This window comes from Palaemon carinicauda, chromosome 12 (assembly GCF_036898095.1).
Source record: "Palaemon carinicauda isolate YSFRI2023 chromosome 12, ASM3689809v2, whole genome shotgun sequence".
NCBI classification, from domain to species: domain Eukaryota; kingdom Metazoa; phylum Arthropoda; class Malacostraca; order Decapoda; family Palaemonidae; genus Palaemon; species Palaemon carinicauda.
In genome coordinates, this window is record NC_090736.1 from 80,329,728 (window position 1) to 80,340,482 (window position 10,755).

A 10,755-nucleotide genomic window follows, 5' to 3' on the forward strand; every position below is an offset into this window, starting at 1 on the left:
TATAAGAGGGATTACTCGAGTCTTGAGTACCATATGTGGATGAGATCACGATGAGGGGTAGATGGAGATGGATTGGGCATGCCTTTTCACCCTTCCCAAGAGGGAAAGGTTCACCAAACGTTTAACTGGCCTCTGCAAGGCACCAGAAGTATTGAAAGACTCAAGCCTACATGGCTTATGACTATAAAGCGTGAAGTAGGAGATGATGAATGGAGAAGTATTGAATACACAATCACAAGAGAGAGACAACTGGCGAAATCTAATCGAGACCCTTGTACCAACCGTGTTTCACACAATTGTACATAATTCCTTTTGTATATATTATGCTTGTATCTTCGCTCTTCCCTCGCACTAAAACGAACATGAAAATTCATGTCTGGTTTTTCCTCTGTAATATTGTCTGTCTTGTGAACTTGTTATGTCCTGTTGCCTTGAGGTTTTGTATATAAGGAGACTGTTCTACAATAATATAACTCAGTCGTTTCCAACCTGCCTTTGAGTTCACAGCCTTACTCGGCGCCGTCACATTGGTGACCCCGGAAGTCGACTCGCTCCCACTACCTTCCACCCCCACCTCCATCCCCCCTCCATCGTTGATACTATGACGGAGACGGACTCTACTACAGCAGTTGGCGCCGCAGCCGCCCCATTGAAACTTTCACCGTTCGCCAGCGGAGAAGCGTTTGCTTGGTTTCAATGCGCTGAAGTCCACTTTCGTATGAGGGGCGTGACTCGCTCAACCACCAAAGCGGATTATGTTCTCGCGGCGATACCCGAGGACACCTTCCCAGAAATATCCGTCTGACTTTGTGAACAAGGAGACACCCCAATAGCGTATGACGCCCTCAAAACATACCTTCTGCAGCAGTACTCGCAGTCGCCAGCCGCCCGTATAGATAAGCTTTTTCAGCTCTCGCAACAACCGTTTGGGGACCAAAAGGCTTCGCTTGCCCTCAGGGAAATGACCAGTATCGCTCGCCTTCAACCTGCCGCAGACGGCTCTCCTCGTGAGGTGAACCTACTCCGTGCCCTTTGGATACACCGTTTACCTGAACCTGTACGTGCTGCCATACCCGATGTCGATAGTTTACCCATAAAGGACTTGATGACCAAAGCCGACGACCTTATGGACAGCCACTTCACGACCTCCATCAACGCCTCCACCCCTGACGCCGAGGACCTCTCATCCACCGCAGTTTTGCTACTACCACTTCAGATTTGGAGCAACCGCGAAGAAATGTGCCAAAGATTGTCAGTGGCCAAAAAACGTTTAAGTAGGCCATCGCTTGTGGCGGTGGCCTCCCATGTTTCTAATCTTTTCTTTTTACAGGATGCAGGAACGGGCGTGCGATTTTTGGTAGACACAGGTGCTTGTCGTTCTCTTTTGCCAGGGAAACTCTGCAAGGCACAACGTAGTCTGTCTACATCTGCCAACGTCTGCTTGGTAGCTGCCAACGGATCTAGGATACCCACCTACGGTTACGAGAACCTCACAATATCGTTCGGAAACGGTAAATTCAATTGAAAGTTTCTCGTTGCTGACGTCACAATGCCAATCCTCGGTGCGGATTTCCTCTCTCATTTCCAACTTCTGGTCGATGTCGCCCATCAACGATTGGTCAACGCAGACTCGTACTTGTCGACACCTCTTCCACCCGCCCCCTTTAACCTCGCTCTCCCCATCAGCGCACCCACGGATGCCAACGCCCACCTCCTGACGTCGTACCCGGAAGTTTTCCGTCCAGAACTTCGCCAAACGCCCACGGTTCCTGCCAAGCACGGTATTTATTACCATATCAAGACGACGGGACCACCAGTCTTTACAAAATTCAGACGTCTGGCACCGGAATGATTGGTAGCCGCCAAACAGACGTTCGCCCGAATGGAGAAACTGGGCCTTTGCCAAAAGGCCTCCAGCCCCTGGTCGTCACTCTTACACATCGTTCTGAAGAAAGACGGCTCCTTCCGTCCGTGCGGGGATTATAGGCGCCTGAACATGCAAACAGAACCGGATCACTACCCCCTCCCGAACATTGCCGATGTAACCTCCTACCTGCACAAAGCAAAGGTTTTCTCTACGCTCGATCTCCTGAAGTGGTATTATGAGGTGCCTATGAACACAGAAGACATCCCCAAGACCACCATCACCACTCCGTCTGGTACATACACCTTCAATTACTCCTGTTTTGGCCTTCGTAATGCTGGATCAACGTTTCAACGTTTCATGGATGGCATCTTAGGGGACCTCCCTTTCTGTGTATGTTATGTGGACGACATACTAGTGTTCTCTTCCCCTCCTCTGTGACATCAGCACTGGTAGACCGCGACCTTGGATTCCTGCTCCCATGCGCCGACTGGTGTTTGATTTCATCCATGGCCTTTCACATCCTTCGTGCCGTTCTACTGCATAGCTGCTGAAGGCAAAGTTCATTTGGCACGGCATTTCTAAGGATGCTAAGGATTGGGTCCGCGCCTGTACTTCTTGCCAAACTTCCAAAGTACATCGACACACGGATTCAGGAGTGGGCACCTTTCCTCAATCTCAGCGTTGTTTCGCACACATTCACGTCGACGTTGTAGGCCCCCTACCCACATCACAAGGACATCGTTACCTGTTTACCGTCATCGACCGCTCCACTCGTTGGCCTGAAGCCATTCCCATGGAAACTGCAACGTCCGCCTCATGTACATCTGCCTTACTCTCTGGATGGATTTCAAGATTCGGTATCCCTGAGCATATTACTTCTGACAGGGGAACCACCTTCACCTCTCAAGTCTGGACGTCATTAGCGAATCTCCTGTGCATCACCCTACATCAGACAACGGCCTACAACCCCGCTGCCAATGGAATGGTTGAACGTTTTCATCGCACCCTCAAAGCAGCTTTGATGTCCCGCTGCAAGGATTGCAACTGGTGTACTCAGCTTCCCCGGGTCCTCCTTGGACTAAGGACCACTCCTAAAGACGCCCTCGACGTCTCGGCAGCTGAAATGGTGTATTGCGATCCGTTGGTCGTCCCTGCTGAATTTTTTCCTTCGACAACCTCCTCCGACGATCTCCAGCGCATACGTCACATTGTGGGAAAATTTACTCCATGCCGCCAGGCTTACAAGCCCACAGCGAAGCATCACATACCAATGGACTTGCACTCTGCAACGCACGTCTTCCTGCGCAACGACACCAGCAAGCCACCACTAACGCCCCCTTACACGGGCCCTTTCCTTGTGATCCGACGAAGTCTGAAAGCATTCCTCGTAAACATTTGGGGCAAAGAAGACTGGGTCTCCATTGATCGTCTAAAACCTGCTTATATTCTGCCAGATGACCCACCTACAGTTCGCCTCTCTAGATCAGGGCGCCCTATTTAACATGTACAGTATGTCATTTTTAGGGGGGGAGCCATATACCAACCTTGTTTCACACAATTGTACATAATTACTTTTTTATATGCTTGTATCTTCGCTCTTCCCTCGTACTAAAACGAACATGAAAATTCATGTCTGGTTTTTCCTCTGTAATATTGTCTGTCTTGTGAACTTGTTATGTCCTGTTGCCTTGAGGTTTTGTATATAAGGAGAATGTTCTACAATAATAAAATTCATTCGTTTCCAACCTGCCTTTGAGTTCACAGCCTTTCTCGGCGCTGTCACACCCTTTGCGTCAATAGGCGTAGGAGGAGATGATGACGATGATGGTGATGATGATGATGATGATGATGATATATATATATATATATATATATATATATATATATATATATATATATATATATATATATATATATATATATATATATATATACCTTTTGTAAGTGGCAATACATTGTGATGAATAAGTTTGTGCATTGGCACAATCAGCGAAGCTGTACTTGTCGGGGACACCTATACTTTTTTTTTTTTACTATGAACGATCAGAAAAAAAATCTTCAACCAACACAAATACGCAATGGCCAGCGTCATATTGAAAACTGGCCAAACCCCAGCCATAAATATAACGCTAATTAAACAATCATGGTATAAAATATTTGATACTATAAAAAAAAAATAATTCTGAGTCTCATCTCAGCGGATTAGTCAAGGAAAAAATTATAATTATAATTTTATAATAGTAATTTTATAATAGAAAGATTCTGCTTTGTCACGCGTGCTAGATAAACTATGCAAATTCGTTGTTCTTCCTCTTTTGAAGCTTACATAACAACGTTGCCTGTTAAAAACAGTTCGTCCTAATGGTCCTTATTCAGACCTACTTCTGCCTTTGATGAAGGAACAGTGATTGTCAAGGACAGTTGTTCATCATTATCATTATCATTACGAGCCAAGATTCAACTTTCATACCTTCCCATTAAGTAAAATAAACTCAGACGTACCGAGTAAATTATATAAAAATGATATAGCAAAATTAAGACATTTAACAAAACAAAGTTAATAATGAACGATTATTCTATGAAACACAGCTTTTGTCAACTTATTCAACCAAAAAAAGCATTTTCAAGTTCCACTGATATAATTACATGATTATATCACATAATGAAAAGGGCACATTTTGCTTCAATCACAATTTAGGTTCAGTAACAATGTATTATACAAAAATACATTAAGAGCAAAATATTAAATTTGACTCGGTCATTATTCTCTGTAACTTACCATCATTAAAACCTTCGAGGGAGTTTCATAATGCTGCTTGTTTTTTACCTTTTTTACCACGATATAAAACTGTATTGAATTTTCAATGATATTGATATCAACATTAATCCGGTAATGTATATAAATATAATTGTGTTGCTTAATACTCATGATTCTCAAAATTGGAGTAAAGAAATAATTCTCCAGGGTTCTCTTGATTCTTATTTAGTTAAAGTGGAATATAAAAAGTTTAAAGTATCTTGTTGTTGAGTTACTACCGCTAGAGAGTAATGGGGTCCTTTGACTGGCCAGACAGTATTACATTAGATCCTTCTCTCTGGTTACGGTTCATTTTCCCTTTGCCTACACATACACCGAATAAACTGGCCTATTCTTTACATATTCTCTTATGTCCTCATGCACCTGACAACACAGAGATTACCAAGCAATTTTTCTCCTCTCGAGGGGTTAATTACTGCACTGTAATTGTTCAGTGGCTACTTTATTCGTAATAAGGGTAGAAGAGGCTCTTTAGCTATGGCAAGCTGCTCTTCTAGGAGTAGGACACTCCAAAATCAAACCATTGTTCTCTAGTCTTGGGTAGTGCCATGGTCTTACACTATCTTGGGTTAGAGTTCTCTTGCTTGAGGGTACACTCGGGCACACTATTCTAACTTATTCCTCTTCCTCCTGTTTTCTTGAAGTTTTTATAGTTTATATAGGAGATATTTATTTAAATGGTGATACTGTCCTTAGAATATTATTTTCTTGTTTCTTGTCCTATTCCCTGTTGGAGCCCCTGGCCTTATAGCATCGTGCTTTTGCAACTAAGGTTGCAGTTCGGCAAGTAATAATAATAATAATAATAATAATAATAATAATAATAATAATAATAATAATAACAATAATAATAATAATGATAATAATAATAATAACACTAAAAGAATAATGATAATAATAATAATAATAATAATAATAATAATAATAATAATAATAATAATAAAAATATATAAAAAAAATTATTATTCAATCATGACATGTACAACAACATATTCATTATATTGAAGGGCAATGCAATTAAAAAAAATATGGAATTATATATTATTTGCAGAGGGGAACTCGTGAATCATATGAAAATGGTTTATTATTGTGTATATTTCACAGATGGTAAATAACTGCATAATGAATTCATACTAAACGAAGCAGTGGAAATTGAGAAGCTCAAACTTGCAGCGAATGTTTTTTACATTGAACCAGTTGATATAAGTATATCTTAATAGTTTATGTATAGCAAATCTTTTTTTAACATTGTTACTGATCCAAAGATGTATATTTTTACTTTATTAATTTTCATATAGTATATTTATTTACTTATTTCCTTTCCTCACTGCACTATTTTCCTTCTTGGAGCACTTGGGCTTATAATGTAGCAACCTGCTTCTCAAAATAGGGCTGTAATTTAGTTAATAATAATAATAATAATAATAATAATAATAATAATAATAATAATAATAATAATAATAATAATAATAATAATAATAATAATAATAATAATAATAATTAGAGGGGCACTCAGTAAATCGCAGACCTCCGTGGCCGGAGCTTATTTTTTGACCTCTTGCTCGACCTTTACCTTGAGTTTTGACCTTAACATGTATTAATTGGCAAGGATTTTCATACACTCAATTATGAAGGAATTTAGGAGACTGTGACAACGATGTCCAAACTTTTGGCTGATTACGTAAACTGGAGATTTGTCTTGACCGTGACCTTGACCTCTACCTCCCAAAATGAAATCATTTTCATATATTTACATAACGGCTAATCCCTGTAAGTTTCCTTACTATACGAATAAAATTGTATCCAGGAAGCTGTCCAAAAGCAAACACACGCCCGAACACACAAAGGTGGGCGAAAATATAACCTCCTTCCGAAATATAAAAGATGGGACGCCAGGAAAAATATATGATTACATCGGTTAAAGTGGCGAAAAGTGAATCCATTTCCAGGACCCCGACACCAGCAAAATGCCATTATTGTATAATGAAAGGGAAATATTATTAAGGCATATTTGCGAGACGAACACTGATGGTGTTTTTACGCGAAGCTGAGAAAAAGTGTAAGACCACAACAGTGGTTTCACTCGATTTAAAGCAGCATTGTCAGTTGTAGACCAGGAAAATGCAGTCAAAATTGTATGTTGTGGAAAATGTGTTGTGTCAAAATTTCGTTTAACATGTGGCAAATGCGACAAGTTGGGAAGCTGCTAATTAAAAGTCAAATGACAGTGGCTGGCAATAAGCAGTAATTCACAAATCCTGTACGGTGGTTCTTTTATAAAAACAGACTTCTGACTTCGGAATTCAATAGATTATCAAGTAATCTATATTCAAACATGAAGAACTGGTGTTTGCTATTAACACGTTAGTTCGACTATTGAAAGGAACAAATATGATAAATAACGGAGTGTTTCAAAATATTGAATTAGAGTTTGGAATTCCCAATAAGAGAACTACAACTATAATTATTTGCTATTAAACCTTTTTTTTTTTTTTATAGGACAAAATTTCACTCAAAACTTTATGGCTGCCTTTAATGCGAAAAAAAAAAAACCTCGGAAACGCTAAAAAGATCTATGAGCGTAAATGAGTTCATGGAGAGATGGGTTGTTGGATAATTCAATGGAAATAGAGGATCTATCCTGAGTACTCATCGAAAACTGGAGTTATTAAACTGTCTCAAACAATACAAAATGAATTATCGAGTTTTATCATTTCAGTATGCAATGACCACGAAGATAAAATTGAAGTTAAGATTCTATTTTTTCATTTGAATATCAAAACAATGAAATGAAATTTGTTTTCTTCCATTTAAGCATGAAGTCAACTTTGAGGTCAATAATGGATATTCCAATAACAATGACCATACATTTCTTAGCACAGGTTCGCTGTCATAAGTAGATATAGGCGGACATTCTAAATTCACAGCACACACAGGTGCATTTGGACAGAGCAATTGAGACGAAAAGTAGTTGCCAGCAACATGCTTTATTTAGAGACCCAAAATGATTAAATCAGGACATATTTCTAATTTACTAGTCAGGGTCACCTATACTAGACTGACTTACTCTGAGTGATCAGACTAAAATCTCCGACCATCATCAATCCGCTTTTGGTCAGCGTGGTGCTTAAAACTGATCAAACCCCAGACATGAATAACAATATGTCTGAGGCCTTTGTCCTGCATTGAACTATAAACGACAGCATTTGTTGTTATTGATATATATTAGATTTGATTTTTACTATACAAAGGAATACAGTAAGTGCTCGCTATATATACCTAGAGATTCACTAAAAATATTACAGGTATGTTACCAGACTCCTCAGGCTAAAGTTGAGGTAAAATCTATAGTTGGGTCATTTTCATAAGTTCCATGACCACTAAGAGCGGAGATACTTTTCCCATTGGATTTGAATTTTGGAGGGATAAAATAGAAATTTAGCCCCCATTCCCCTCTCAAAAGAGTGAGCATAACTTTTGAGAGCCTTAAATTAAAAAATGGCAACCGTCGCTAGTTCAAAAAATTAACTTTTTCTTGGTTTGGCTTAGAGTGCTCTACAAAATAAGTTTTGCAGGGTATTTTGGTATGGGAAATTCATTTTTGATGTTATTTTACTAATTTGACCTGTTTTTCATATTCGAATTCACTATGACCGCCAATTTTGAGCAACAAACGTTCAATTTTGCTAGGTAATTACAGACCTTTTATAGGATGTAATTATTATTATTATTTTTTTTATGGTAATGAATTATTTCATTAATGATAGAAGTAGGAGTAAAGACACAAAAAATCTCTTTAAAACAAAATCAAAGTTAATGGTTGAAACACGTTCAAACATAAGGAAATCTCAAACAATAAATGGATATTAATTAGCAAATGTACATCACTGAATCAATTATTGTACATCAATCATGTGAGTTTTATACTTCTGAATCTGTTGAATCTCCAGACTCACTCATCTCACTGTCAGATTCAATTGCCTCTGAGGAGTCAGGAAGCATGAGCTGTTGGGGCAAAGGGGGTTGCGTCTAGCACATCGGTCAGCCTTTTCCATTCACAAGTTCCCAGTCATGACCAATAGGGGATGGATGGTCAAACAGGTTTTAGTGTAGTTGGCAATATGTGATAGAGTTTGTCTTTTCAACATCGATACAGGACAGTACAAAGGCCTTCATATCAGCTCTGATACTATCCTCCAAGTCGATGCTTTCACCAATTCGTCCCAGGAGTTTTCACGCCGTGGGATTAGAGATCACCGACTCTATCACCTTCTTCTTTCCATGGCCATAAAACCCCGGATGTATTATCACTGCCAGTGATGACATGGAGAGGGATGATGATCTGTGGCACTTCTTCTGGTAGCATATCGCGGCAGTTGATAAAGACATGCTTGCGTTTGATAAGTGGATCACCAGGGAGTTGTTGTGAGAGATATTCTGCTTGAACGTACATATCTGTATCCTCACTGTCAAGTACAACTGCCACATTAAAGTTCCCTGTCATGAGCTTGACATAGGCAAAGAACATCATTGTGTCAGACTCTGGATGTCTGAAAACAAAGTCTGTCTTTGCCACACCAGTGCACACATTAGTTGCTCTTTCTCCCTCACAGTAGATTATTCCACAACACATCATAGAAGCTTGTGCTTTCAGCAGCTCCCTGAGGAGCTTTTGCAGTCTGATCTTGTTCCCAAATCTGATCATCAGTTCGATAAATTTAGCAACTCCTGGGAATGTGCCTGTGGCCTTTGGGAAAACGTTTGGAATATGTAAATGTTTTGCTGCCCTTCAATCGTGCTCATCATACTTGATACTGAAAGGAAGGTCATACTTTTCGTTGATAAGAATGATGTAAGGACTTGCAATGGCATGGCGTGAGAGAATGATCTTACAGATCTTTTCTAGTTAGTCCTTCCAGCAGTACTTTAAGCCATCTCTCGTCTTTGCCTCACGGTCCTCGGGTGTGGGAGTGGCTAGCTGCCAGATCATACCCATGTCAACAATGCTTATGTAGTTTTCTGGTTCTTGAACTACTGGGTCAAGGTTAAACTGATCCAAGAGCTTGCTGTTCTTTGTTTTGCGCATCGACCCATCTGCATTGTACAGAGACAAGCACTCATCAGTCACTCTCCCCTCAAGGGCTGACTCAAGTGGGAGCATGCCTGATCCTTCTGCAAGGTCCACCAGTGCCGCCAGACCTGACCTCTCTATCTAAGTTACTTTCATAGGAGTACCTGGTGGTGCACAAATCTGTTCACTGGCAAAGCTTTGCTGGTGCACAAATCTGTTTACTGGCAAAGCTTTGCCTTTTATTCTTGTGGATGGTTGCAGTGAGAGGCTGTGTCTTTGTGAATACTCGCTCGTTCAGGAGAGTTTCAATCTGATCTTGGCCATCTTGAAAAGCAGTGTTGAAGTCTTATACTAGCTGTGGCGAAGCAACCAGACCTGACTGTAGTGACCTCAGTGAAGGTGATGAGTTATACAATTGTTCAGTGCTAAATTCTTTTATGCATTGCTGTAGATCATGAACTGTTTGCTCATCCTTCTTCATCCTCGCTGGTTGACACTGAACATGTTTCCTGTTGCGACACTCACATTTGACATTCTGCTTCACTGCAGCCTTCACTCTGGACACATTGTTTACATTACTTATTGTAGAGAACAGTTGCTTCTCGTTTTGCAATAGACAAAGCCATCCTTGGTTAAAATTAGAGTTCAGATTCAAGGTTGTTTCGATTCAGAGGTTAAGTGGTTGACAGGAGTAAGGTAGACCTGTCATAGACTGGGCCAAGTGATTGTTTAAGAGTTCCTTTTGCTCATTTGATTAAAAAGACACCATTGCCCAGTAATCTGGCAGCCACCTTCCATAATCATGATGTTTGTATGCCATCAGTCCAGGCAACATGTTGTATGTTGAGGATATGTACTCCTGTCCACTTCTGGCATGGCACGCATCAAGATTCTGTACAAGAGGGTCTTACATCTCTATGAACGTAAGCCAAAAGTCCCTCATGTCGGTACCAGGTTTCTAATAAACTCTGTTGATTAAAGTCTTCATGTCATTATCAC